At 35.4% G+C, this 26,678-nt stretch overlaps 2 protein-coding genes across 7 annotated transcripts in view; one reads left to right on the forward strand and one right to left on the reverse strand.

Annotated features, from left to right (window-relative positions):
• SETDB2 (SET domain bifurcated histone lysine methyltransferase 2) overlaps nucleotides 1-3,006 on the reverse strand; it is a 98,170-nt gene extending 95,164 nt beyond the window's left edge. Inside the window, exon 1 of the mRNA XM_045978437.1 lies at nucleotides 2,990-3,006. The gene's annotated coding sequence lies outside the window, so the exon portion shown is untranslated. The remainder of the gene's footprint in view (nucleotides 1-2,989) is intronic.
• Nucleotides 1-26,678, forward strand: part of CAB39L (calcium binding protein 39 like) — a 116,311-nt gene that overhangs the window by 1,686 nt on the left and 87,947 nt on the right. For 2 of the 6 annotated variants that reach the window (XM_045978447.1, XM_045978448.1), the window contains 2 exons: nucleotides 9,600-9,752; nucleotides 10,367-10,441. The exons of 1 other annotated variant lie outside the window; for it this stretch is intronic. The gene's annotated coding sequence lies outside the window, so the exon portion shown is untranslated. Of the gene's footprint in view, nucleotides 1-9,599; nucleotides 9,753-10,366; nucleotides 10,442-26,678 lie in introns of those variants that run through there. 3 more of the 6 variants (XM_045978449.1, XM_045978450.1, XM_045978451.1) reach the window with 2 other exon arrangements.

Genomic DNA, 26,678 nt, shown 5'->3' on the forward strand with positions numbered 1-26,678 from the left:
AACTTGTCAGTGCCTTAGCTCTCTTCTGAAGAAAAAGATGTATTGTTTTTCTAGTTTCTTTTTAAATACTGCTTAAAGTCAAAATACTGCAACTTTAAGTTTACTGTATTGCATATATATGTTCTATAATTTTAAGTAAGTAATTTTTGAATAATAAGTTAGGTAAGTATATTTTTCTGTGAAGAATACAAATCTCTGAATTTTATGATATATAAGCTGAAGATCCTTAGAGATTTTTTAAAATATTACTTTCATATGAACAGTGTTAAATGACTTTAAATAAAAATGATTTAACTTATATTGGTATGTTAAGGATTATTTTTCATTGTAGCCTCATATACAAGTTTAGATTTTTTCCCATTATCAATTGATGCATGCTGTTTAATTAGAAAAAATTTGATAACACCTTTGGAATGAATGTGGTATTTTGTGGCTGAATATAGATTAAAATCTATTTACCTTCATAAAAAAAAAATCAAAAAAGGCTCTCAACCTGTTTGCAGTTCTTGTATTTGATATTTTAAAGATATAAATGATTAAAATCACTAATAAATTAGTGAAGACTTTAGGGGATAAATTAAATAATGCGACTAAAAATAAAAAATGATTTAAAACCATGGAGATGAAAATTACCATTGCAGTTTGTGGTGTTTCGTTAATCAATGAAATTGATTGCCTGAGTCATAAGGATGTCTCTTATCTACAGAAAATGCTTGTGAGATAAACACGTGGGACATTCAGATTATTTCCCTTAAAGAGAAAATGTTTGAAGTACTATTTATTGTAGCTGTTTTTAAATGACAGAATTGAAACACTACAATTTTCCCCTTATGGTGACTTCTCCCTTTGTAATAATCTCATTTGCTCTTGCCACTTAAACCATAATTTTTGTGCAAATAAGTCCTGATTCTATGTCAAGTTCTGCTCTTTTAAGCACTTAACACTCATTTCTCACAGCCTTTGGGACAGTTAGATCTACTCAATTTGTATGCAACTCTAAGTTTCCTGTCATGATTGATGGTATAGGTATCTTCCGAATGGCTCTAATTTAAAACTTCAAATTCTTACCTCTCCCTGTTGACCCAGCTGTATAATCTGTAACTTCAACCTCCAAAATGGCTTTGCTTTTCATTTTTCTAGTCATTGCTGCTGCCTAATTTAGGCCCCCTTTTCTTAATATTTTATGTATTATTGACAAATCCCCCACTTCTCAACTTGAAATTTGTACTAGTTAAGGTACAGGTTTGGCTACTGTGACAACCTAAAAAATAATTGTGCTCCCCCAATCTTTTTTTAGATTTATTTGTTTGTTTTTAGAGCGAGAGAACACAAGCGGGAGGGTCAGAGGGAGAATAAGAAAAAATCCCAAGCAGAATCCATGCAGAGCGTGGAGCCAGATGCAGGGCTTGATCTCAAGACCCCAAGACACGACCCAAGCTGAAACCAAGAGTTGGACCCTTAACCGACCAACCAGGTGCTCCATGCCCTCCCCAATTTTTTAATAAAATAAAAAATTTCTAAACTAAGTAAAAATTTGAGCTGATCAGGTAGCTTTGCTGCAAAAAGTTGTCAGAGGCCCCCACGCTCCTACTAATTTGTTACTCTACCACCTCATCATGCAGCTTCATGTTGTGGACCAAGATGGCTGCTTGACTTCCTGCCATTTTATGCCTCGTGCTTCAGTTAAAGGCTAAAACGTACCAAGGTAGGAAGCACAGAATCTTGGCAAGGGGTGGTAGGAGTAGGATCTTATTCTCTACCTTAATTTTTTTTTAAATTATCCCCAAAAATTAAGTAACAATTTTGTTTGTGAGATTATCGTGAACTTTTGATGATCCTGTTAGGTTCCTACAGTTAGATTTTGGAGGAGTAGGGTGTGTAGCTTGTGACCCTCAAATGCTTCGATTGTGGCTTATATCATTTGCAGATCTAGGGACTACTTCGTACTTTGCTTTTCTCTTTCTAATGGTTCTAACTGCCCACTTACCTTTGAAAGTAATTGATGCCTAGCTTAACTTCTCTTCGGAGTATAGATAGGTTTAATTTAATCACAACCTCTTCTTGCCATATACTCAGATTCTTCATTTAAGCATATCTTATATTACTTTGTTTCTCGCTGGCTGTGGCAAATAAAATAATTCCATGGAAGGCAAGACTCATTCCTGAGTCATGAACAAGTTTGCATGTAATTGGTATTGGACATATGTTTGCTCATTTGAAATATATTTCATATTACAAATAGGATAAAGAATTGGATGGGGAGGCCAGTGGTGGGCCTAGCTTGCTTTACCTGTAACGCAGTATCTATACCTTTGGAGAGTGTATTCATCTCTTACAAATCAACAAATAAGAACGTCAGTACCCTGACAGAATATGAGCGAAGGACATGAGCTCATGATCACAAAAGAACAAACACAAATGGTTTACATGGACAATATTTAACATGTAGTTAAAGAAATAAACATTTAAATAAGCAGTTTGTCAGAATGCATCAAGACAAAACTGTGCATAGTCTCTAACCCTTTGTAAGGAAACTTCTATGGTGATGGAGATGGAGTCAAAGCTTTCTGATCGCAGTATAATTTTTTACTTGGAAGTAATTGGAGAGAAAAAAAAATTGTAGAAGAATGGTTTTTATAAATTATTATACATCCATCGTGATAGATATATTTCAGCCTGTTAAAAAGGAATATTTCCAAAAGCTGTTTAGTGATAGAGGCTATTTAATGACAATAGAAAAAGTTCACCATTTTGTGTTAAATGAGAAAAAATATAGAATAGTAATTGAGGAAATGAAATGAGATACTATTATGCAACCTCTTAGAATGTCCCCTCATCCTCCAAGGAAAAAAGGAAGGGAGGAAAGAAGAAAAAAATAGCAAGGACTGGCCAGGATGCAAAGCAACAGGATTCAGATCTTGCTGGTGGGAATGCAAATACCACAGCCATTTGGAAACAGTTTGACAGTTTTTTATAAAATTAAGCATACCTTTTTTATGTGATTTAGCAATCCCACTCCTCTGTTGACGTTTACACAAAGTAAGAGAGCTCCATTAGCTTCTCTTTCTTGCCAGCAATTGGCACCAATAATTGTATTTGTTTGGTTTCGTTTCAGCCATGATGTGGGATATGTAATGGCATCTCATTATGGTTTTAATTTGCATATCCCCAAAGACTATTACATGCTTTTCTCATGAAAAGTGAAATGAAACCTATAATCACTTCTCTGCAGATATTTATAGCAGCTGTATTTGTAATCACCCAAACCTGGAAACAACCCAGCTGTCTCTTAATAGGTATTTAAAAACTGGGATCTGGGGCTCCTGGGTGGCTCAGTGGGTTAAAGCCTCTGCCTTCGGCTCAGGTCATGATCCCAGGATGCTGGAATCGAGTCCCACATCGGGCTCTCTGCTCAGCATGGAGCCTGCTTCCCCATCTCTCTCTCTCTCTGCCTGCCTCTCTGCCTACTTGTGATCTCTGTCTGTCATATAATAAATCTTAAAAAAAAAAATAAACACTGGGATCCATGCAATGTAAAACAAAACAAATCTCTTCCTAGTAGGATAGCATAAATACCTGAGAAAATGACCTAAGAAAATGACCTATGTTAGAACTACATACTAAGTTGTTGTAAGGAAAAAATAAAATAAAAACGAGCCATAAATTACATTATAGAGTGAAAACACACCAGTAAAAATATGACCATAAAGCTGATGAAAACGGTAATCTAAATATTTAAAAATAAGTGAAGAGAAATTAAGGAAAAGATGACACCCTTGAAAGAACCACACAAATCAGAAATGAAAGGAGCTCAAAAATGAGATGACTAGGCTGTATGGGGATGTGAAGTGAGAGCTGACAGAATTTAAGAAGGAGGAGAATGAAAAATATTTTTTTTTTTTAAAGATCTTATTTATTTATTTGATAGACAGAGATCACAAGTAGGCAGACAGGCAGGTGGGCGGGGAGGGGGGGAGCAGTCTGCCCGCTGAGCAGAGAGCCCAATGTGGGGCTCGATCCCAGGACCCTGGGATCATGACCAGAGCGGGAGGCAGAGGCTTTAACCCACTGAGTCACCCAGGCGCTCCTGAAAAATATTTTTAAATAATGATTAAGTGAGAAAGAAAACAAGAGTGACCATACATCCAAGAAAGCAGTAAGTGAAACAGCATAGAAAGGAGAAAATTGAAAAAAAATCAAACATTTTAAAGGTGTAAAGAGAAAGTGACAAGATAGGCAAAGAGAGCTTAAATGTATTTATAAGGAATTGCCCAAATGTAAACCAAAGCACGATGATGCTGGTTACATAACATTTGCATGTACTTTATGCCGTTTGGTTGTATACTTGAATTTAAAATGGTTAAAATGGCAGATTTTATGTTTTTTTTAACCACAATAAAAAAATGTAAACTGTAGTAATGGCACAAAGAACTATTAGAATTGAAGAGCACTTAACACTAATAATGTTTATATATATTGAAAGGCATACTGTGAATCTGGGGAATTCAACCCAGAACAGTTAACACTTAAGATGTATTCTTGTAGAATTGTTAGATTTTAAAAAAAAGGGGAAACAAAATTTTTTTCTTGCTTCCATGGAAACAAAGACAAAGTCCACTTGGAAAGAAAAATAAAATTCGATTAAAAAATTGGTTTTTAGCAGCAACATTTTATGGCAGATAAGAATAAAACATTTTAAAAAAATAGCCAAGGGAATAAATATTTCATATCTCACAAAACTATCTTTCAAGATGTCAGGACATCAGCAAACATTTAAAAACATGAAACAATGTTGTTCCTATGAATCCTTCCTAAGAATATTCTAGGGAACAAATTTCAGACAACCAAGAAATGATTGGAGGACCTTCAACATCAAGTCAGGTGGTAAGCATTGACTGTATTTTATGTAGGCGAAGGCTTTAAAAGATGGGAATTATGGTGATAGACTGATAACGTGAATCGTCCGACAATGTAGAAATAATATAACCCACCAAAAAATGGGAGAGAAAGGGGAGAGTAAATAAAATAGTTTTTAAATAAATACATTTAAAAATAATTGCCTATTGGAATTAGGTGTGAGGAAAGTATAAACACAGGAAGTATATACTTATATATATATAAGTATACGTATACTTATATATACTTAAACATATGTATATATACATGCTTAGATGTATAAAACACTGATAAAAATTATACAGTGATCAAAACTATAGACTGGGGGAGAAGGAAGGGTAGACGAAATTGATAATTTTGTTACTGTTAATAGCAGGGAACTAATAGTAGCTTTAAAAGAGGGATGAGAATAATGAGGATAATATAAAGATATTACTACAGACTTAAACCCAAGAACAAAATATACAAAAGTTTCCTAAATACTAAAATATGTTCTTTAAAAAGAGCAAACAGACCACACAGTTTCTGTATGTATTTGTGTGTAAAGTACACAAAATATGTAAAACATGAAAAGTTACCAATAACACCCTAAATATCAGATGTATTAGTAAATATATGGGCTCAACTTAATGAAAAAGATTTTCAGATTGCTGTATACAAAAGGTAGAGCTATAAAAATTAATAATAAAGGGAATTAATGAATGAACAATTTAAAATAAGGGGAAATCAAAATATATCAGATAAATGCACAGGTTTATCATTTTGATATCAGACAAGGCAGCATTTAGTTCAAGAAGCATTAAAATAAAGGATATTTTATAAGCAAAGAGCTGTATTCAGAATGAGGATTTTTCAAAATGTCTATTTACTAAACAACACATCAACAGTTTTCATGAAGTAAAAACTACAAGGGATGTGAGGAGAAATAGAAACCGGCTAATGGAGGACTTTAACACACCTCTCTCAAAATAAGTACCATTAAGTATATTGTAAGGTAGATCCAGATTTATATCAAAGTTTGAGTCCAGTAATAGAGAATACATCTTTTTAAGTGCACAGGGGACAGTTTAAAAAATCTGTTCTAGGGGCACCCGGGTGCCTCAGTGGGTTAAAGGCGGAGGCTCAGATCATGATCTCAGGGTCCTGGGATCGATCCCTGCATCAGGCTCTCTGCTCAGCGGGGAGCCTGCTTCTCCCTCTCTCTGCCTGCATCTCTGTCTGCTTGTGATCTCTCTCTCTCTGTCAAATAAACAAATAAAGTCTTTTAAAAAAAAAATCTGTTCTATATTAGACCATAAAGAACACCTCAGTTCCAAAAAATAAAAAGTCAAATTTTTGATCCCATGCAGTAAAGCTAGAAAATAATTTTTAAAATAAAAAATAAGTAAAAAACCTGACTTCAGGTGTCCATAGGACTATGGTCACTGTCTAAATGCAGATCTTACCATACAGTCTTTGAAAAAAGCCATACAGATCCATAAAGAGAGTAAATTAAACACCATCCTTGCCTAACTAACATAATTTCAAATTATGGGTATGAGGGAAGTAAACACTGAAATGCATAGAGTGAGCTCTAAAACCCATGCTAAAGTGGCAAGTAAGGTTGAGACTGTTAAAACAGGAGAGGGGAGCAGGATATAGAGTCAGTAGAATGCAAATAAAGTAATTCCAGAAAGTGAAAGCCCCACCCTAAGGAGGAAGATACTAAGACGTTTGAGACCTGTTAGACAGAAGGGACTTGAAAGTGCATGGGACCAAACAACAGTCTGAAAAGGGGTATTGCTTTTGAGATAAGAGGATGACTTTGAAGGGACACCATTTACCTGGAGGCTTGGTGGTAAGAGGAAGAAAAGATGGTAGAAATCAGTGATCTTGCTGAAAAAGAATAGAAGATACATCAACCACTCTCACCCAAAAAGGAATCACTGATTTAAAAAGCTGCATTGTATTAAGCCAATAGAAGGTGCTGTTGAACAAAAAAATCCAGTAATTTCTCCAACTCCCTCACTCCTGTCTATATGCTATTGTTATCTGGTTTAGGAAAATTAAAACGCTTCAAAATGAGTAAATTCTGGTACACAACATTCATGTAAAATTACTATAAGTAGGGGCGCCTGAATGGCTCAGTCAGTTTAGGGTCTGCCTTCAGCTCAGGTTGTGATTTCCTGGTCCAGGGATCAAGCCCCTTGTCCTCCAGCTCAGCAGGGAGTCAGCTTCTTTCTTTCCTCTCTCTCTCCCTCTCCCTCTCCCTCTGCCCTCTGCCACTGCTTGTTCTATCTCGCAAATGAATAAACAGAATCTTTTAAAAAAAATTACTGTAAGTAGAAAACATAAAATAAGAGTCAAAATTCAACTACAGAGCTAAAGAAATCCACAGCATAACACTCTTACCTGAATTAAATATCCTTGAACAAGCATTTGCAGAAATAAGGTCTCAAATACAAATTCAGAACCCCAAAATAAATGGACAACAAAAGGAAGATATGAAAAGTAGATTTACTGAACTCAGGAAGTAAAATGAAAAAAAAATCATCTTTCAAAATGAAGCTAACATCCCAGATACCTAAGGGAGAATAGATTTACTAAATGTAAGAGATATTGAGGAAAGACTTGAAGATGGCCAAAGGAATGGAAATTAAAGAAAGGTAAAAAGAGAAAAATTCAATGATACAGACAACATAATATGTAAGAGTTCCTGAAAAGAGAAAAACAATAGCAGAGCTAATATTTAAACTTCAATCTATGAAAACATTCTGGAAGTAACAGAAGACTCAAATCTACACTTCAGAAAGTCTCCTTCTGTAATGTAAAAATTGTTCTAGGATGGTCCAATCCAAGTTGTATCTTAGTAAAACTATTGGGCATTGAAGATAATGAAAAATTCCTCTGGGCTTCCAGGCAGAAGACATTAGGAATAAATTTCTCAACAGCAACATGCAAAACAGAACAACCATGGAACAGCATTTTTAAAGTCTGTGAAATTGTAAGTCAAGGATTTTAGCACTATGACGCCATCCCAGAAAAAATTAAAACCATGATAAATTCCAATATTCTAAAAAAATTACAGAATGAAAAGTGCTATGAGCAAAGCAAAAAGACAAATGACAAGGTAGGAAGAAATATTTGAACTTCTATCACAAAGGGCTAACCTCCTTAATGAAACTACCCTAGAAGTCAAAGCAAATGCCCAGCAACCCAGCAGAAAAATGGGCCAAAGATATGAGAGTTCACAGAAAAAGAAATGCAGACAGACATATGAAAGATGTTTAACTCAAGTCATACAAAGAGAAATACATTTTAAAGTTATACTAAAAATTACAGCTGCACTCAAGCCTTTCTAACCAAAATCCAAAATACATAATACTGCTCTGTGGGCTATGGGGAAAGAGGCATCTTGATGAATTGCTGGTAGGGATACAAAAGCCCAAAGCTTGAGACGGAATTTGGTAGTATCCAGAAATATTAGATATGCATTAATGTTTTCACCCAGGCACCTAACTTCTAGGAGGCTGTTCTAAAGACATATTGACATAAAATATAAACTGGCATTTCTAAAAAGTTACTCATAGCAGCAATACTTATGTTAGCCCAAGACTGACAACGACCTAAATGCTCATTAATAGGGGACTAGGCATCTAACTACAGCCAGCAATGGAATAATCTCCATTCCCCTTCCAAGTTTCTCTTGCCCCCAGAAATCATTAAAGAAAATGTGGAAAATCTGCATGTACCAACAACATTGAATGATCTGCAGAATATATTATGAACTGGGAAAAAACCCCAAAGCATGGAATAATATATATAGTAATCTATAGGTAGAAGGAGGGAATGGGAAAGGTGCTGACAATGGAAGAGATTTTTCTTATCGTTTATTTATATAGTTTGATCTTTGAATCATGTATGTTTACATATTCAAAAGTTAGGGGCGCCTGGGTGTCTCAGTGGGTTAAGCCTCTGCCTTGGGCTCACGTCATGATCTCAGGGTCCTGGGATCGATCCCTGCATGGGGCTCTCTGCTCAGCAGGGAGCCTGCTTCCCCTCTCTGTCTGCCTGCCTCTCTGCCTACTTGTGATCTCTCTCTCTGTCAAATAAATAAATAAAATCTTTTTTAAAGCTCCAAAAAATAAAAGTTAAATTTAAAAAGTAGAACAAAAAGGAAAACTAAAAAGGAATGGAAACAAGTTTACATAACTATATAGCATTTTGGTGTCATAACGATACAAGAAAAGGAACACTTTCTTGTAATTCTAGAACCTAGATTTGGGACTGCATTTTCTTAGCAGGGTGTTCAACAGTATGATGTCATGTTGCTATTTTTAAAGTATTTTATGTATATTGTTGGGAAAAATGATGTTGCAAAATGTCAGTAATTGTTGAACAAAACCACAGAGGTTCATCAAGGCTGTAAATTAGGTAAATGCAGTCTGGAATGTTCTTTGACAGACTGAGCAAAGTGGAAGTGAAGTACAAAAATACACAGGACAGCTACATAACAGTACCTGTTATACGGCACTAAGTCAGGCACTAGATGTAGCATTTGACTCTTGCAGATACTCATTGAGACTCTGATATTTTATTCTTAAGAGGTACAGAGAGGTTAAGTAATTTGCTTCAGATTAGACAGTTTCTGAGTGGGAGGTTGAGATTTAAACCCAGATCTATGTGATTCCAGAGCCTGTGCCTTTTCTACTACATTATTGCAGGATATACACCAAATATTGAGAAGAAAGAACATCAGGAGCTAAATGTTCTATTTAAAGCAGTAGTTGCTGCTCAGAAAATACACAACTATGCAGACCCTAAGTCAGTGTTTTATATTTTCTTCATGCAAGAGCAATGCACTGAAGGAGAGAAGTGTAAGTTTTCTCTTATTTCTGACGGGAAAATGTAAACACATGTACACAAATATCCTTAAATTGATGTTGGAGATACAAATTTTGTAAAAGTTGCCATTGATGACTTAGTGAAAGACACAAACTGAAAGTATGGCAAAGCAGAAAAGAAAAAAATCTGGTAGGTATGGGTTTTCATGATGCTATGAAAAGCTAAAAAACACCTTTCAAAGCTTCCCTTTATGATACTTAAAAGCTCTTCTAAGCTTTGCACAGCCTTTTTATAAAAATTGGCCTTTAAGATATGACTTTAAATAACTTATGTTTCTGCCTGTGGAAGATGAGGGCTGATGGAGATTTGGGGGATGCTAGGGCTCCCCTCACCCAAGCCACCCCTTCACACTACTACTGGTTTCCCCAATAATAAAATGTTTTCATTCAGTTCAACACTACTTTCAAAAAGTTCTGGCACTTGAAGTAATTGGAGTAGAGGGATTTCCCTGTTTTAATTTGGCTTATCTATATATGATAATGATGGAAATTTAATTTGTAATTCTTTGTACCTGATAACAGTAAGAAAATACATTGGATTTGTTATAAGAATTTAAAAATTAATTTTGAAGCTTTTTTTTTGTCAGAAGCTGTGTTGATCAGTGACTTTGGTGAAGGCTAAGAAAGTTGAAACAAATTTGAAGATATATACAACTTCTAAGGTAAGCTAATATAACAACTCATTCAAGAATATAAATGTTCTTGGCAGACTCATAGATTACACTAACACACTAAAATAAAATTATCAGGAATAATTATAATATCCTGATTAAATTTCATAAAGCAAATTGCAGAAATATTAAATAGACTTCTATTTCCGACAGTATGAAAAACAAGAGTTCTTGATTCCCTCCCTCCACCAAATACCTAAAACACTAGATTCAGTTTATTTATTTATTTATTTATTTGACAGAGAGAGAGATCACAAGTAGGCAGAGAGGTAGGCAGAGGGAGAGGGGGAAGCAGGCTTCCTTCTGAGCAGAGAGCCTGATGCAGGGCTTGATCCCAGAACCCTGAGATCATGACGTGAGCCGAAGGCAGAGGCTTAACCCACTGAGCCACCCAGGTGCCCTTAGATTCAGTATTTTAAAAACCTAATTGATGAACCTATAAAAAAATTAAGGAAAATTGTGGGGAGGTCTGCTTGGCTTTCTGCTGGCATAGAAACTTTTGAAGGGAGAGGGATGGGGACTGGGAAAATTCCTTGGGTTCTCCAAAGGGTAGGGAGCCTCATCAGAGATCATCTTGGAGAGGCAGACAGCTCTGGGTGGTGTTAAAATCTGTCTTACTGGGTACATGGCTGGCTCAGTCAGAAGAGCATGCAACTCTTAATCTCAGGGTTGTGAGTTCAAGCTCTGCATTGGGTGTATAGATTGCTTAAAAAAAAATAAGTAAGCTTAACAAAAATAAAGTAAAATCTTTCCTGCTAATTCCTAGTTACCAGCTCACATTCACTTGGATTTGAAGCCTTTATTTATACTGTTTTCCAGATCCCTGAATACCTATTTTCACAGTCTCCCACAAATGGAGGATTTTAATTTAGAACGGACTTGGATCTCTAACACTTTCGGTACTTGGCAGAATCATTTAAAAATCCTCTGTGGAGGGAGTTACCAACCCAGTTGTCAAAGTATCATCATTAAAATTCTAACAAATAGGGGCACCTGGGTGGCTCAGTGGATTAAGCCGCTGCCTTCGGCTCAGGTCATGATCTCAGGGTCCTGGGATCGAGCCCGGCATCGGGCTTTCTGCTCTGCAGGGAGCCTGCTTCCTCCTCCCTCTCTGCCTGCCTCTCTGCCTACTTGTGATCTCTCTCTCTGTCAAATAAATAAATAAAATCTTAAAAAAAAATTCTAACAAATAGACTGTTACTCATTTTTTAAAAATCACAGAACATGGTTTGTCTCCCTTTCTGATTTCCCTCTCTGATTTCTTCCTGTTCAGCAAAGGGAGGGGGTGGGGGGATGGGGAAATAGTGTGGTGAGTATTAAGGAGGGCACATGTAGTGATGAGCACTGGTGTTATATGCAACTAATGAATCACTGAACACTACATCAGAAACTTATGATGCACTATATGCTGGCTAATTGAACATACTGATTTTAAAAATTAAAAAAAAAAAAAAAGGCAATGAAAATACAAAAAAAAACTTTTAAATCACAGACTATACCAAGGGGGAAAAATCAAAATGTTATGAGCAAAGAGCAGAAACCATAAACAACTAAAAAACAGCTCTACAGAGACTTCGGCTATCAGAAATATCCAATACATAAAATAAATACTTAATGTTTAATAAATAAAATATAAAGAGTAATAGAACTTAAAAGTTACAAAGCACATTAAAATAAGAACTAATTAGAATATCAGAAATGAAAATTGTAATAACAGAACTTAAAGATTAAGTTAAGCCAGCACATGAGGCACAGTTAAGAAGAGACTACATAGAACACCATCCATAGAGAGAAAAGTTATTGAAAATAAAAGACTATGAGATGATCTAATCAAGAGTTCCAAAAAAAACACCCCAACATGAAATAGGAATGAGGCAATACTTTAAAATTTTGCCAGAATTGATAAAAGACACAGTTGTCAGGGGCACCTGGGTGGCTCAGTGGGTTAAGCCTCCGCCTTCGGCTCGGGTCATGATCTCGGGGTCCTGGGATCGAGCCCCGCATCGGGCTCTCTGCTCAGCAGGGAGCCTGCTTCCCCCCCTCTCCCTGCCTGCCTCTCTGCCTACTTGTGATCTCTCTCTCTCTGTCAAATAATAAATAAAATCTTAAAAAAAAAAAAAGACACAGTTGTCACATTTAAGGAACCCAGTGAATCCCAGTGAGGGTAAATAAAGAGAAATACATCTTACGATTGTCCAGGTGTAGAATGCCAAGCATAGAGAGACCAGTAGGTCACAACCCACACTTTAAAAAATACTGTTCTAAATGGTATACTTCAAGAAGGAAAATGGTCCTAAAAGGAAGGTATGAAATAAAAGAAGAAATAGAAGATAAAGGAAACATGAGTAAAGCTAAGCCAACATTGGTGGAAGAAAACAGTAATAATAATATAGTCATCCCCCCCCTTTATTAAAAGATTTTTATTTTTAGTAATCTCTGTACCCAGCATGGGGCTCAAACTCATAACACCATGATCAAGAGTTTCACGCTCCACTGACTGAGCCAGCCAGGCACCCCTATAGTAGTGACCTCTTATCTGTGGTTTCCCTTACCCTTGTTCAGCCACAGTCCAAAAGCAGATGGTTCTCCTCCTGATGTATCATTAGAAGGTTATTAGTAGCATAATAACTATATCACAATACCTATATCATTCACCTCACTTCGTCTGATCATGTAGGCATTTTATTATCTCACATCATTGCAAGAAGAGACGTGAATATGTCATAAGAAGATATTTTGAGAGATAAAGACATCACATTCACATAACTTTTAATATATTGTTATAATTTTTCTATTTCATTGGTTATTAATCTCTTACTGTTCCTTATATATAAATTAAACTTTATCATAGGTAGGTATGTATGTATAGAAAAAATATAGTACATTGACCCCTGAACAGCATGGGTCTAAACTGCAGGTTTTGTACAGTACAGTAAATGTGTTTTCTCAAACTTATGATTTTCTTAGTAACATTTTTTCTAGCTCACTTTATACAGTATACAGAATACAGTATATAATACCTATAATATATAAAATATGTATTAACCGACTCTTTATGTTATCAGTAAGGCTTCCAGTCAATAATAGGGAAGGGAAGTTTTTGGCAAGTCAAAAGTTACACATGGATTTTCAACTGCATTCTCCAAGCCCCATGTTGTTCAAGGATGTGTTGTGTGTGTGTGTGTGTGTATGAGCGCTCTCTATATGTAATAATATATATGGTACATATATATAGGGTCCAGTACTATCTGTGGCTTTAGGCCTCTGCTGGGGGTCTTGGAACATATCCCCCACAAGTAACCGGGCACTACTGTAATGTCTAATTTGTTGTTAACAAGCAAGGCAGAACTACAATATTTTACTGGCCCACTGTGCCATGTAAATCAGGGATTGATTGGAATTTCAGTATTCTAAGATCCATGTGCTATGTGAACCAAAGGTAAAAACATTTCGAATGTAACCAATGGAAGAAGACAAATAAGGGTTGTTTTTTTTTTTTAAGATTTTATTTTTAAGTAATCTCTACACCCAACATTGGGCTTGAATTTACAATCCCAAGATCAAGGGTCACATGCTCTACCAAGAGAGCCAGCCAGGCACCCTTAGAGTGTTTCTTTTTTAAACCAGAGAAGGAAAACAATGAAATGAGGGAAAAGAAAAAACAAAGTGAACAGAAGACAAGAAGTAAGTACTCATTTTTTTATCTTCTTTTACTCAGCCTAGTATTTTGAGATTCATCTATGTTGTTGAATGTATCACAGTTTATTCCTTTTTATTGCTGAGTAATATGTCATTTTATGGATATACCACAATTCACTTATTTATTCATTCACATATGGATGGAAATGGGCTGTTTCCAATTTTAAGCTACTACAGATTAAGATACCATGAATATTCATGTACAAGTCTTTATATGGACATATGCTATCTTTTTTCTTGATAAATAACGTAGGAGTGAAATAGTTACATCATGTGGTGGGTGGGTGTTGTACATTTTAAGAAGCTTCCAGGTTTTTCCAAAGTGGTTATCAACAGGAAGATGAATAACCAAGTTATGGTATATCCTTCTAGTGCAATACTACTCAGCTGTACTCCTGACAAAGAGGAGGAATCTCAGAACAATTATAATACATAAAGGAAGCCAGACAAAAAAGAATATACAGTATTTGATCCCACTTATTAAAAATTCTCGAAAATTTAACTTATAGTGGCAGAGTGAATATCAAATGTGGATGCACCAGGGGATTCTATGAAAATGGAGGGAATAGATATGACCATCTAAATATTGAACAACAGGATTTATTAGTTAGGATTAAACTATATAATGACATCAGGCAAAGATAGCCTCAGGCAGCCATCTCTATACTAACCTTACTATATAGCTGAAATACCAGGTACCAGACAACTCTCCTAGAGTGTACTTGAATCAGCCTTGTCAAATTTAACCTTTTCTTCTCAGCATATGTTTGAGTGGCTAACCAGTGTCTCCTCTGAATGATGCATTCATCTTTTATATATATATATATTTTTTTTTTAAGATTTTATTTATTTATTTGACAGACAGAACACAAGTAGGCAGAGAGGCAGGCAGAGGGAGAGGGAGAAACAGGTTCTCTGCTGAGCAGAGAGCCCAATGCAGGGCTCGATCCCAGAACCCTGGGATCATGACCTGAGCTGAAGGCATCTGCCTAACCAACTGAGCCACCCAAGAGCCCCGCATTCATCTTTTGAAAAGATAAGTTAACAGTTTCAGTTAGGCTATAACCAAGTAATGCAGCCCTAGAAGCCATTTTATCTCTTCAGGTAATGTTGTACATATCTACTGGTTTTCTGTGGTAAATGTTACAGTTAAATTTATAGTATTCAGGTTACTTATAGTATTTCACATTATTTGAGTTACCTTACTCTCTTCTCCCCCTTTCTCTTGGTACCATGAAAAATCCAACTTTTCTTTTTTTAAAAAAATATTATTTATTTATTTGAGAGAGAGAACGAGAGTGAGCACAAGCAGGTAGAAGAGCAGAGGGAGAGGGAGAAGCAGGCTCTCCGCTGAGCATGGAGCCCGATGTGGGACTCGATCCCAGGACCCTGGTATCATGACCCAAGCTGAGGGCAGATGCTTAACCAACCGAGCCACCCAGGCGCCCTGAAAAATCCTATCTTATTTCACGTCAGTTAGCAGCATGTGAGATAGGGCATGTCTAGTTTAGTATAAATTTCTAATTCTGTAACTAAATTTAAATTAATATCGTAGGGGAGCCTGGAGTCAAGTGTCTGACTCTTGATTTTAGCTCAGGTTTTGATCTCAGGGTTGTGAGTTCAAGCCCCATGTTAGTCTCCATGCTGGGTGTGGGCCTACTTAAGAAAGAATTAATATCATAGGTGTAGATAAACTGTGGGCCAATTAAAAAGAAAATAAGCATTCCTGTCAGTAGCATATTTATCGACTTTGTGGGCAACTAGTAGCTTTCTCAGCTTTAGCTTTCTCACTCAGCTAAGAGTGTTTCGTAGTTTAATAATTGCATAAGATTTTTTTGTACAAATGAATGTTAATAAAACCAAAAATGGAAGAAACGAGATTAGGAGAAATATTTGAGCTAAGTGACAAAGATTAACATTTATAAGAAATTTAAAGAACTTGTTAAATTTTATAACAGAAATCTCAGTATCCTGGTAGGTAAATGAAATACCAGTGTGAAATAAGAAGAAATTCAAAAACAAACACAGAGGGAATGTCCAATCTCACAAGCGATCAAACACATGCAAATTAAAACAGAGAACATTTTATTTCTCTCTAAATAAGCAGGGATTCAGAAAGGTGGTTGGAGATGCTGAGGTTTGTGTGAATCTTATAGTACACTCATGCCAGCAGCATTTTTAATTAGCATGATACTTAGGGGGTGCCTGGGTGGCACAGTGGGTTAAGCCGCTGCCTTTGGCTCAGGTCATGGTCTCAGGGTCCTGGGATCAAGCCCCACATCGGGCTTTCTGCTCAGCAGGGAGCCTGCTTCCCTCTCTCTCTCTCTGCCTGCTTCTCTGCCTACTTGTGATCTCTCTTTCTGTCAAATAAATAAGATCTTTTAAAAAAAAAATCACTTATATATACCAAGATACTCAAATCGTGTATTTTGATTTAGTAGAACTATATGTGAGACTTTGTCCTGAGAAAATAACCCAAATAAGGAGGGGGAAAATGCAAGAAAAATTTTTGACAGGATTGATCATAAGAGCCTAAATGTCAGCATTGGTGGGTAAAGTAAATTACTGTACGTTAATACTGTGGTGTTACAAAGGATAATTTTCCCCAAAATATTTGTATAGAAACATGATTAATGTTTTATATCATTAGCAAAACAAGGTAGCAAAATTTTATACTGTTACTACAGTTATGTGAAATGTATGTATATATATGATAAAGTTTTAGGAAGTATTCTAAAAAAAAACCAGCTTTTGTGTTAACAGGTTGAGATTTTGTGTGTTATTGTCCCTAAATTTTTTTATTTAAATTTTTTTAATTTTATCTTTTAAATATAGACAGATTTATTTATTTGTCAGAGAGAGAGAGAGAGTGAGCATGAGTAGGGAGGAAGGGCAGAGGCAGAGGGAGAAGCAGGCTCCATCCCAGGACCCTGCGATCATGACCTGAGCCGAAGGCAGATGCTTAATCAACTGAGCCACCCAGGCGTCCCTGTCCCTAAATTTTTAAAAATGAATTTTCAGTGGGAAAAAAATACAACTTAAAAGAATTAAGTGAATGAATACTTACTGACTTAAAACTGTGGGGTATATAATTTTCTTAGACTTAATTGAAGTCCCGAGTTAAATTAATTCTCAGATATTTAAGAGTTTTAAAATAAAATCACATTTACTTTGCCTCTTCTGGGTTTCTATCACTAGTATATAGAACTGTCATTGATTTGATTGGAATAGGTGCTTTATTTTGTTAATTTGCTGAGCAAATTGTATTTAAATCAAAGAGCTTGTTAATTTGACTTATCATCAAGCCACATGAGATCATTTACCTTAATTTGGTTAAGTGCTTGTCTAGTTAGAGAGCTAGACTGGTCTCTTCAGGGTTTTTGAATATTTTTTTATCTCAGTTATTAGAACCAAATTCTGTGTTGTAAATGTTTTTCATGTTTTCATATCACAGAAACCATGTTAATGTAATGCAGATCATAACTTAGTTCTTCTCATGGGAGGTTGGGGTTGACTCAGACATGAATCTATCATTTTCAAACAGATAACTTGGGTCTAGAGAATTGAATGTGTATGTGAGCTATAGTTTAAAGGGCTGTGAGACAGAATGAAACTTCTGTGTATAGACAGTTTAACCACATAAGTTATTCTGTTAGTCTTGATACAGAAAGTTTCAAAGGGAAGTTTGACAAGTTATCTTTTAGGGGCTTGAATTCTAAAAAAAGCTTTGTTGGTTTTTTTTTAAACTGACATATAACATAAGGTGTATAATGATTTGATGTTTGTATATTTTACAAAATCATCACCATAGTAAGTCTAGTTAACATCCATCACTACAGATAGTTACAAAAATTTTTTCCTTGTTGTGATGCCTTGTAAGATTTATGTAAGATGTAAAAATCTTAAAAGATTTTTTTTTTTTTTTTTTTTTTAAATATACCAATTATTTATTTATTTTTTTTCAGCGTAACAGTATTCATTCTTTTTGCACAACACCCAGTGCTCCATGCAAAACGTGCCCTCCCCATCACCCACCACCTGTTCCCCCAACCTCCCACCCCTGACCCTTCAAGTGGGATTGGGAGAGGGGGTGCGGGCTATGGACATTGGGGAGGGGAGGCGAACCATAAGAGACTATGGACTCTGAAAAACAACCTGAGGGTTTTGAAAAGATTTTTAACAACTTCCAATTATGCAATACAGAGTTAACTATAGTTGCCATGCTGTATATTGTATCCTCATGAATTATTTTATAACTAGACGCTTGTACTTTTGAGTCTCCTTACCCATTTTGTGCTCCCCCCATCCCTTGCCTCTGGCAACCACCAATCTGTTCTCTTATCTGTGAGCTTGGTTTTGTTTTATGTTTTTTTAATTCCACGTATAAGTGAGATTGTATGGTATTTGTCTTTCTTTGCCTGACTTATGTCACTTAGCCTAATGCCCTCAATTCCACCCATGTTGTTGCAAATGGTAACACTTCGTTCTTTTTTATGAATAGTATCCCATTATGATATATAGATAGATATGTAGAGATAGATATAGATCACATCTTCCTTTTTCATTCTTCCATTGATGGGCACTTAGGTTGTTTCTCTATCTTGGCTATGTAAATAATGGCACAATGAACATGGGGTTGCATTTTATTTTTCAAATTGGTGTTTTCATTCCCTTTTATAAATACCCAGAAGTGGAATTGCTGTATCACATGGTAGTTCTATTTAAACTCTTTTAAAGAAATGTCTGTACTGTTTTGCATAGTGACTGCACCAATTTATATTCCTACTGACAGTGCATAAAGGTTTCCATTTCTCTACATTCTTGCCAACAGTTATTTCTTGTGTTTTTGATGATAGCCATTCTAAAAGATGTGATATCTTTTTGTGGTTTTGATTTGCATTTTCCTGATGATTAATGATGTGGAGTCTCTTCAGATGTGTCTGTTGGCTATCTGTATGTCTTTTCTTTATTTTTAAGATTTAATTATTGAGAGAGAAAGAGTGAGCAGGGGAAGGAGCAGAGGGGGAGAGAGAAGCAGATTCCATGCTGAGTGCAGACTCTGACAGGGCTCAATCCCAAAATCATGACCCAAGCCGAAATCAAGAGTTGGATGCTTAACCAGCTGAGCCAACCAGGTTCCCCTGTATGTCTTCTTTTGAAAAATATCTATTCAGATCTTCTGTCCATTTTTTAAAAAACAGGCTCTACACCCAAAATGTAGCCCAACACGGGCTTGAACTCACAATTCCAGGATCAAGACCTGAGCTGAGATCAAGAGTTGGATGCTTAACTAACTGAACCACCCAGGGGTGCCTGTTCATTTTTTAATTGGATTGTTCGTTTTTTTGCTATTGGGTTGAATGAATTCTTTATATATTTTGGATTTAACCCCTTGTCAGATATAAAAAGTTTTTAAAACTATAGCTAAGAGGGGCTTAGGGTATTCAAAGAAAAAATAGAACTTTAAAAAAAAAGATGTTATCTATTTGAGAGAGAGAGTGAGACAGAGAGGGTACAAGTGGGGAAGGGGGAGAAACAGGCTCCCCATTGAGCAGGCAGCCCAACTCGGGACTTGAACCCAGGACCCCGGATCATAACCTGAGCTGAAGGTAGACACTTAACCAACTGAGCCACCCAGGTGCCCCCCAAAATAGAACTTTTTAATGGAGAAACATGTCTCTGAGAACACTGAATATTTAATAAAAGAATTAAGTGATGGCCCTAAATAATCTTTATTCTTGCCTTAACATACCACCACTCTATTTTGCAATAAAAGTATATTGTAGACTTCTGAATTATGCTTTTGAAATAGAAAATCAGAAAGTGTTATGAGTTTAGTTGTAAGTATATCCATAATTATATTTTTTCATAATTTTTTTCCTCGTATCATTTTTGCCCTCTGCTAAGTAATTTAGAACTAGAGCTACAGATCACATTCTTAACTCGAAATTGGCTTTCTTATGATACTGGAATTGCACAAAATTTATGACTTAATTTAACAGTAATTACTCTCATCTTTAATTTATACCATGCTGCCTTTCTAGGTATTCTGACTGTCAGAGACTTAAGGTGGGAGAAACTGAAGCAAGAAGCTATGGATTGTTGACCAAAGGAATGATAGCAAGACACTGCAGTTTAGATAAAGAGAAATATGGAAAACTGAACTAGGAACTGATGTCCAGAACTAAGTAGGTGATGGTGTGTGGCACATGATTGGTAATGCCTCACCTTGAAGACATGGGAGGAAGAGAATGAATAGTTGGGCAGAAGAGTGGTCTTTAACGCCAAATAACCATATAATATTAAGAAATTATATAATGTTTTTATTAAGAATTAATAATTCTTAATAATTCTTAAGAATTATTAAGAAATTAATAATATTAAGAAAATTATCAGAAATGGGCACAAAGACTTGCTTAAAGAATATGTGTGGCATTATTAATGATAGAAAAAAAGGAAGCAATCTAAATCACCTGTCATAGTAGCTTTATTAAATATGGTACATTTCTTTAGTGGAACGGTGTGCAGACTTCATAATGAGAGGCAGAATGAAGTAATGGGGAGATTTATTTTAATAGGACTGTTTTCTGGGTAGAATTGTAGTTCAGTTCTACCTAGCATGTAATGTAGTTCAAACTACCTAGCATGGGGGCTTCTGGGTGGCTCAGTGGGTTGGGCCTCTGCCTTTGGCTCAGGTCATGATCTCAGGGTCCTGGGATAGAGCCCTGCATCAGGCTCTCTGCTCTGCGGAGAGCCTGCATCCTCCTCTCTCTCTGCCTGCCTCTCTGCCTACTTGTGATTTCTCTCTGCCAAATAAATAAATAAAATCTTAAAAAAAAGAAAAAAAGAAAAGAAACTACCTAGCATGGTACCTGGGACATAGAAAGCACTTGAGAAATGTTTGTTACTTCGTGGTGTTGGGTAAGAACTCAAGAACTGGATTTATTATCAAGTGCATCTCAAGGGACTTAAAAAAGGAAAAGACTTGGAGAATGGTGGCCCAGGCAGCCTCAGTCTTGGACTTACTGGATAGGGATACATAGCCCTTCAGATAACTGGAGGCCCTTTGTATTTTAGCGAGTTGGAGGGGAGGGGTGACAGAGGAAGTATGAGGAAAGAAGAAAGAGAATTGAACATTAAATTTTGCACAATACCTTGCGGATGCCGGCATATCCAAATATCAACATAGTGCATGTATTTTGCAATTTAAGACAATTCGCAAAATCTTCTGTTGGTTGTATAAACTGGTTAATATTCTTGGCACCGTGTGTATTTCATTATGTGACCATCAATAAATACTGTTTATTGTTATTTGGGTTTATTTTTTAACTCTATATATTTATTTGGCATTTAATAATTTATGGCTTATTTAATATTATCATCTGCTTATATCCGAAAAGTTACAAGGAACACTTTAAAATATTCTTTTCATTCCTATATTTATCATAAGAAACAGGAATACTCTGGAGAGGAAAAATTTGTGAAAAATGATTTTTTTCATGAAATATTCAAGGCTCTTTTTTCCCCTTAATTGGATCAAGGATCTTGCTATTTTATAGAAACACCATTTCCATCTAATTTACTAAGTAGCTAAGAAAGAAAATAAATTATTTTGAAAGAAAATAATTTTTTTTCTTAAGATTTTATTTATTTATTTGACAGACAGAGATTACAAGTAGGCAGAGAGGCAGGCAGAGAGAGAGAGGTGGAAGCAGGCTCCCCGCCGAGCAGAGAGCCCAATGCGGGGCTCGATCCCAGGACCCCGGGATCACGACCCGAACCGAAGGCAGAGGCTTGAACCCACTGAGCCACCCAGGCACCCCAAGAAAATAAATTTTGAGAAATAAGAGAAAATAGGTGTTGGACCACACACTCTGAGCAGGTCTTGGCTCCTGGGGCTGGGCCAGGTCTTGTAGCCCCAGGGCTTTTCTCTTCCTCTGCCCACCCGCCCCTGCACCGCAGACACTGGTGCTGGACACTTTACCCATTTCTCAGTGTGAAATGGAACCTTTGAAACTCAGGTGTGGCATCAACAAAGTCAAATATGGCAGCATCAGTCAGGAATACCTGTATACTCTTCCTAACTCAACACAGGAGAAGACAGAGGAGATGTGTCCACAAGAACAGACCCAAGTGCTGTGAAGAAAGAAAAGTATATCAGAAAAATGAGGAAAATGATTAGCATCTCAGTTATTTTTCCTCTCCGTTACTGCAGAACCTGATTGACTTTCATTCATTCCCCAACTACAAAGAACTCTCACAAGCTTCTGATCTAGAAACCCAGAAGAGTCCAAATCATTAGATTTCTTCTAACGTTTGTGGCTAGAAATGCCAAATGATTTGCAGTGTACAAAGAGGGTGATGAGAGACAATGATAGTTAATTGGGCGTGGAGCCAGTGCAGACTAAGATCAAGCAACTTTCTAAGAGACAGCTATAACTAAGAGAATTATTAAGTGATAACTATTATAAATGGAAAATGAAAAAAAAAGAAGTATTTGTTAGACAGTATCACCGTTCGGTCCAGCCAGTCGCCCAGGAAAAACATTCAGCCCACTAGTTGTGTGATATCCCAGAACAAATTCCATGTACTTGCTGTCAAAATAAAAGAAAAAGAAAATATATCCAAAGTATAAAGAATTGTGAGGTTATCATTTTATAACAGTGCACAATAAGCAATGTTGAGCAGATATGAACATAGAATTAATGAATAATAATGAAAATAAAAGAAGTCTAAATAAAGAACTTTGATTTGTGGGAAGGAAAGAATTCCCTTTTGTTGCCAGAGAAATGGTTATTAAAATAACTTTTGAAGCAATATTTATGCCAAAATTCTTGATAATTCTTGATTGTGGGAGTTAACAAAAAATGAATTAAAACTATTCATAAACTCATCTATTCAGAAAATATCTTGTGCTGCACATATCTTCACAAAATAATCTCTTCTAGTAAGGAGATGTTTTTAAATATAAAAGATCAAAATTACAGTAATTTTGAAATCACAATTAGCCAAATGTTATTTCAGATATAATGCTGTACAAAACCAAATAGCTGATATTAGTAGAAATGCCATAGGATTTGAACCCTGGTGATTCCACCAACAAGCTAGCATCCAAGTCAAGCTTTTTAACCTTTCAGTTTCAATTTTTTAAATCTGAATCTGCTGTACTAATAACATTTGTTTTCTATTTCTTATCTGTACAGTGGTGCTACTATGATAATATTTCCTTCTTGTTCTTTTTAAGGCTTTTGTAAAGAACATATATATGAACATTCTTTGATATTATAAAATGCTGTATAGATAATGATGAATATTAATTTCAAGGATTTTGTTCAAATTTGTATTAACTTAAAAACAACTTTGCAAACATCTTTGAGGAAGCCATTTAATTTCTGAAATTTAGGAATATATATTCAAAAAGCATAGTTGTGATCACTAATTTATAATCTCTACTATGTTTTTTACTTAACTTTTGTGGCAGACTATTGATTGTCGATGCAAAAGTCACACCAAACCTCCCACTTTCATGACTTCTTCTCATGATTGAGGCTGAAAAATGCCAGATACTCGTTTTTTTTTTTTTTTTTTTTCTAGGTTCTTTTGCACTTAGGGGGAGCCATTTTAGCCTTTTCTGGCCAATGAGATATAATTTATTGGAGGATTTCCTGAACAGTGTTTCCTGTATGTTTTCCTCTTAACCATATGACTTTTTCTCCTTTTTTTCCTAGCTCTCTTTCCCATTTCCTTTTCTTTCTTCTTTCTTCTTTCATTCCAGTCTTCATGTTTTTGCTAAAACATTTCCCCTTGCTGGAAATATCTTCCCCCTCCTTCTATCTTACTATCCAAGTCCTAGTACTTTTTCAAAGTGCATCTAAATTCCCATTTCTTCCATTAACCCTTTACCTTTTCTCTCCTCACTAGGTAATACCTGTATTCTATGTTGTGATACTTGGTCCCTTGATTAAATATTTACTCTTCCTTGTATATTTTGTTCAGTCTTTTTATTCTCAAAAAAGTATAATTATTTCGTACAGATAACTGTGTTGTGTTTTTTTCCCCAAGAGTCATAAGGTTCTTGAAGGCAGGTCCTTTATCACAAAGTTCTTTTGAATTCTTTTGGTACTACAGTAGGCTTGTAAAAATACCAATAAAAATTGTTAAATGTAATAGTGGAGAATTAGGCTATAATGTGCAGTTAGTTTGAAAACTGGCTGCATGTCTAAGTCTCCCGAGTTATTGATATGACATTGTGCTGAAAACAGTGACAACTTTTGTATATGTTTATCAGCTATGAAAAGCCAAGATCTTTCTTTAAAATGAGAAAAGGTTTATTACTATTAGATGATCATTTTGTAGCTTCTTTCAAAGGAGAAGTAGCATCGTGATTTTTAGATCCTAATTTATGCTTAAATTATCCCTGAATAAGTTTTGAAAAGATTATAAAATAGGAAAGAAAAAAATGAAGCTGCATCAACCTGTCTACATATAGAGAAATGGTTAAGTAAATTGTGGCATGCCAATATTAAGGAACACCATGCAGCTTCTTAAAGAGAATATGGTCTTTCTGCTAAATCTGCCATGTAAGGAAACCAGGATCTACTGTTAGAAACAAAAATAACTTATAAAGCAGAATGTATGGTATGAAACCAGTTTTTAAAACCATGTTTGTATTTAAACAAATAAATCATGTCTGTGTATGTCTGAAAAAAAATGAAAGAACAGAGCTAAACTGTCAACAGTAGTTAACTTTAGGAAGTGGAATTAGAGAAAAGGAAGGCAGGAGATTTTTTTAAGCAGTAGAGAAGCATGTAAAATAGAATTTTTTTTTCTAAATTAGCATTTATTTTGAAGTCAAAATGCAAAAAGATACATTTTAAAAGAATCAATAAACGCTTATTTTGTAAAACAAGATGCAATTTTGTGTTTGCATTTATTAAGGATATTTTTCTTTGATTAAAAGTTATTAATATATTGTAATTAATAGTAATTAATAGATTGTAATTATTTTTCCTACTCCATATCATGTTTTGTAAGTCTAAAGGGCTATGGTAATGGAATTGACTTATAATTACTGAACTAATTTTATAGATATTTTTCCATTCGATAAATTACCTGAATATGTTTTACTATAAATGCTACATGTTTGTTTGCCATAAATGGCCATGGTTGAATCTGAAAATTAAATATCTTGGCTAAAAGTACTTTTCGTTATTAACATGCTTCATAAGCACGTAGAAAGAGATACTTTGAGACTAGTTTCCCTTGACATTTTATTTATTTTTACATTTTTTATTTAAATTCAGTTAATTAACATAATGCATCATTAACATAATGTATTATTGGTTTCAGAGGTACAGGCCTGTGATTCATCAGTCTTATACCCAGTGCTTATTATATTGCATGCCCCCCTTTATGTCCATCACCCAGTTACCCCATTACTCCACCCGGTCCCCTCCAGCAACCCTGTTTGTTTCCTATGATTAGAAGTCTCTTGTGGTTTGTCTCCCTCTCTGGTTTCATCTTGTTTTATTTTTCCCCCCTTCCCTGTGATCCTCTGTTTTGTTTCTTAAATTCCACATATGAGTGAGACAGTGAGATCATATGATAATTATCTTTCTCTGATTGACTTATTTCACTTAGCATAATATCCTCTAGTTCCATCCACGTCATTGCAAATGGCTAGATTTTTTTTTTTTTGGATGGCTGCTCCCTTGACATTTTAAACCAAGTAATTTATAACTCAAGGCTTTCTGTCCCTTTACTTAGTCTACTTCTTTCTTTTTCCTTTCTGCGTTCTTTTTAAATACTGTTTTTCTTCTTGGCTCCCGAGTACCAGCTCACAAATTGTACTTTTAAAGATTTATAACAGGTTTAGAATGTGACTTTCCAACATAACATTTTCATTAGTTCTGATTTTGATAATTTGTAGAAAAGTGAGACTTTGTAAAAACTTGGAAAATTGGAAGAAGAGAGAATGTGCATTAGTGCTCAATAGAGTGGGGTTGTTCTTTTATTAAAAGATATATTGTGTTCTTAACTCATTCAAGCAAGAACTTTTCACAAAAGTATCAACTATGGAGAAAACAGAAATCAGATCCAGCAAATAAGGGCAGAGAAATATGAGAATTATTACCATCTAACAGTGGTTATAGCACTAAGCCCATTTTTGTTGGTTATGATGCTGGTTATATGTTGTATTTTAGGATTCCATTAATTCTTTCTTGCCTTATCCTTTGTTACCCCTTAAATTGAGAAGTTGGAAGAAAATCATAACCTGCATTTCACTTAGTGTGGTTCTGTTTTTTGGAAAGACATGGAATTGTAACTAATAAATTTGGAATTTGGTATACATGAATTATAGACTTTAGCTTTTACTCTTACTATAGTTGTACGATTTTTTTTGGGGGGGGGATAAGATCAGTTTTTACTCTGCTCAAAGGCACATTCTATTACTCTACCCTCATTCTCTTCAGATGACCTTGAGTCCTTCTTTTCTGAGAAAATTAAGGCAAATTTGTGCCCCCTAACG

Source organism: Meles meles, chromosome 14 (genome assembly GCF_922984935.1).
Source record: "Meles meles chromosome 14, mMelMel3.1 paternal haplotype, whole genome shotgun sequence".
Taxonomy (NCBI): domain Eukaryota; kingdom Metazoa; phylum Chordata; class Mammalia; order Carnivora; family Mustelidae; genus Meles; species Meles meles.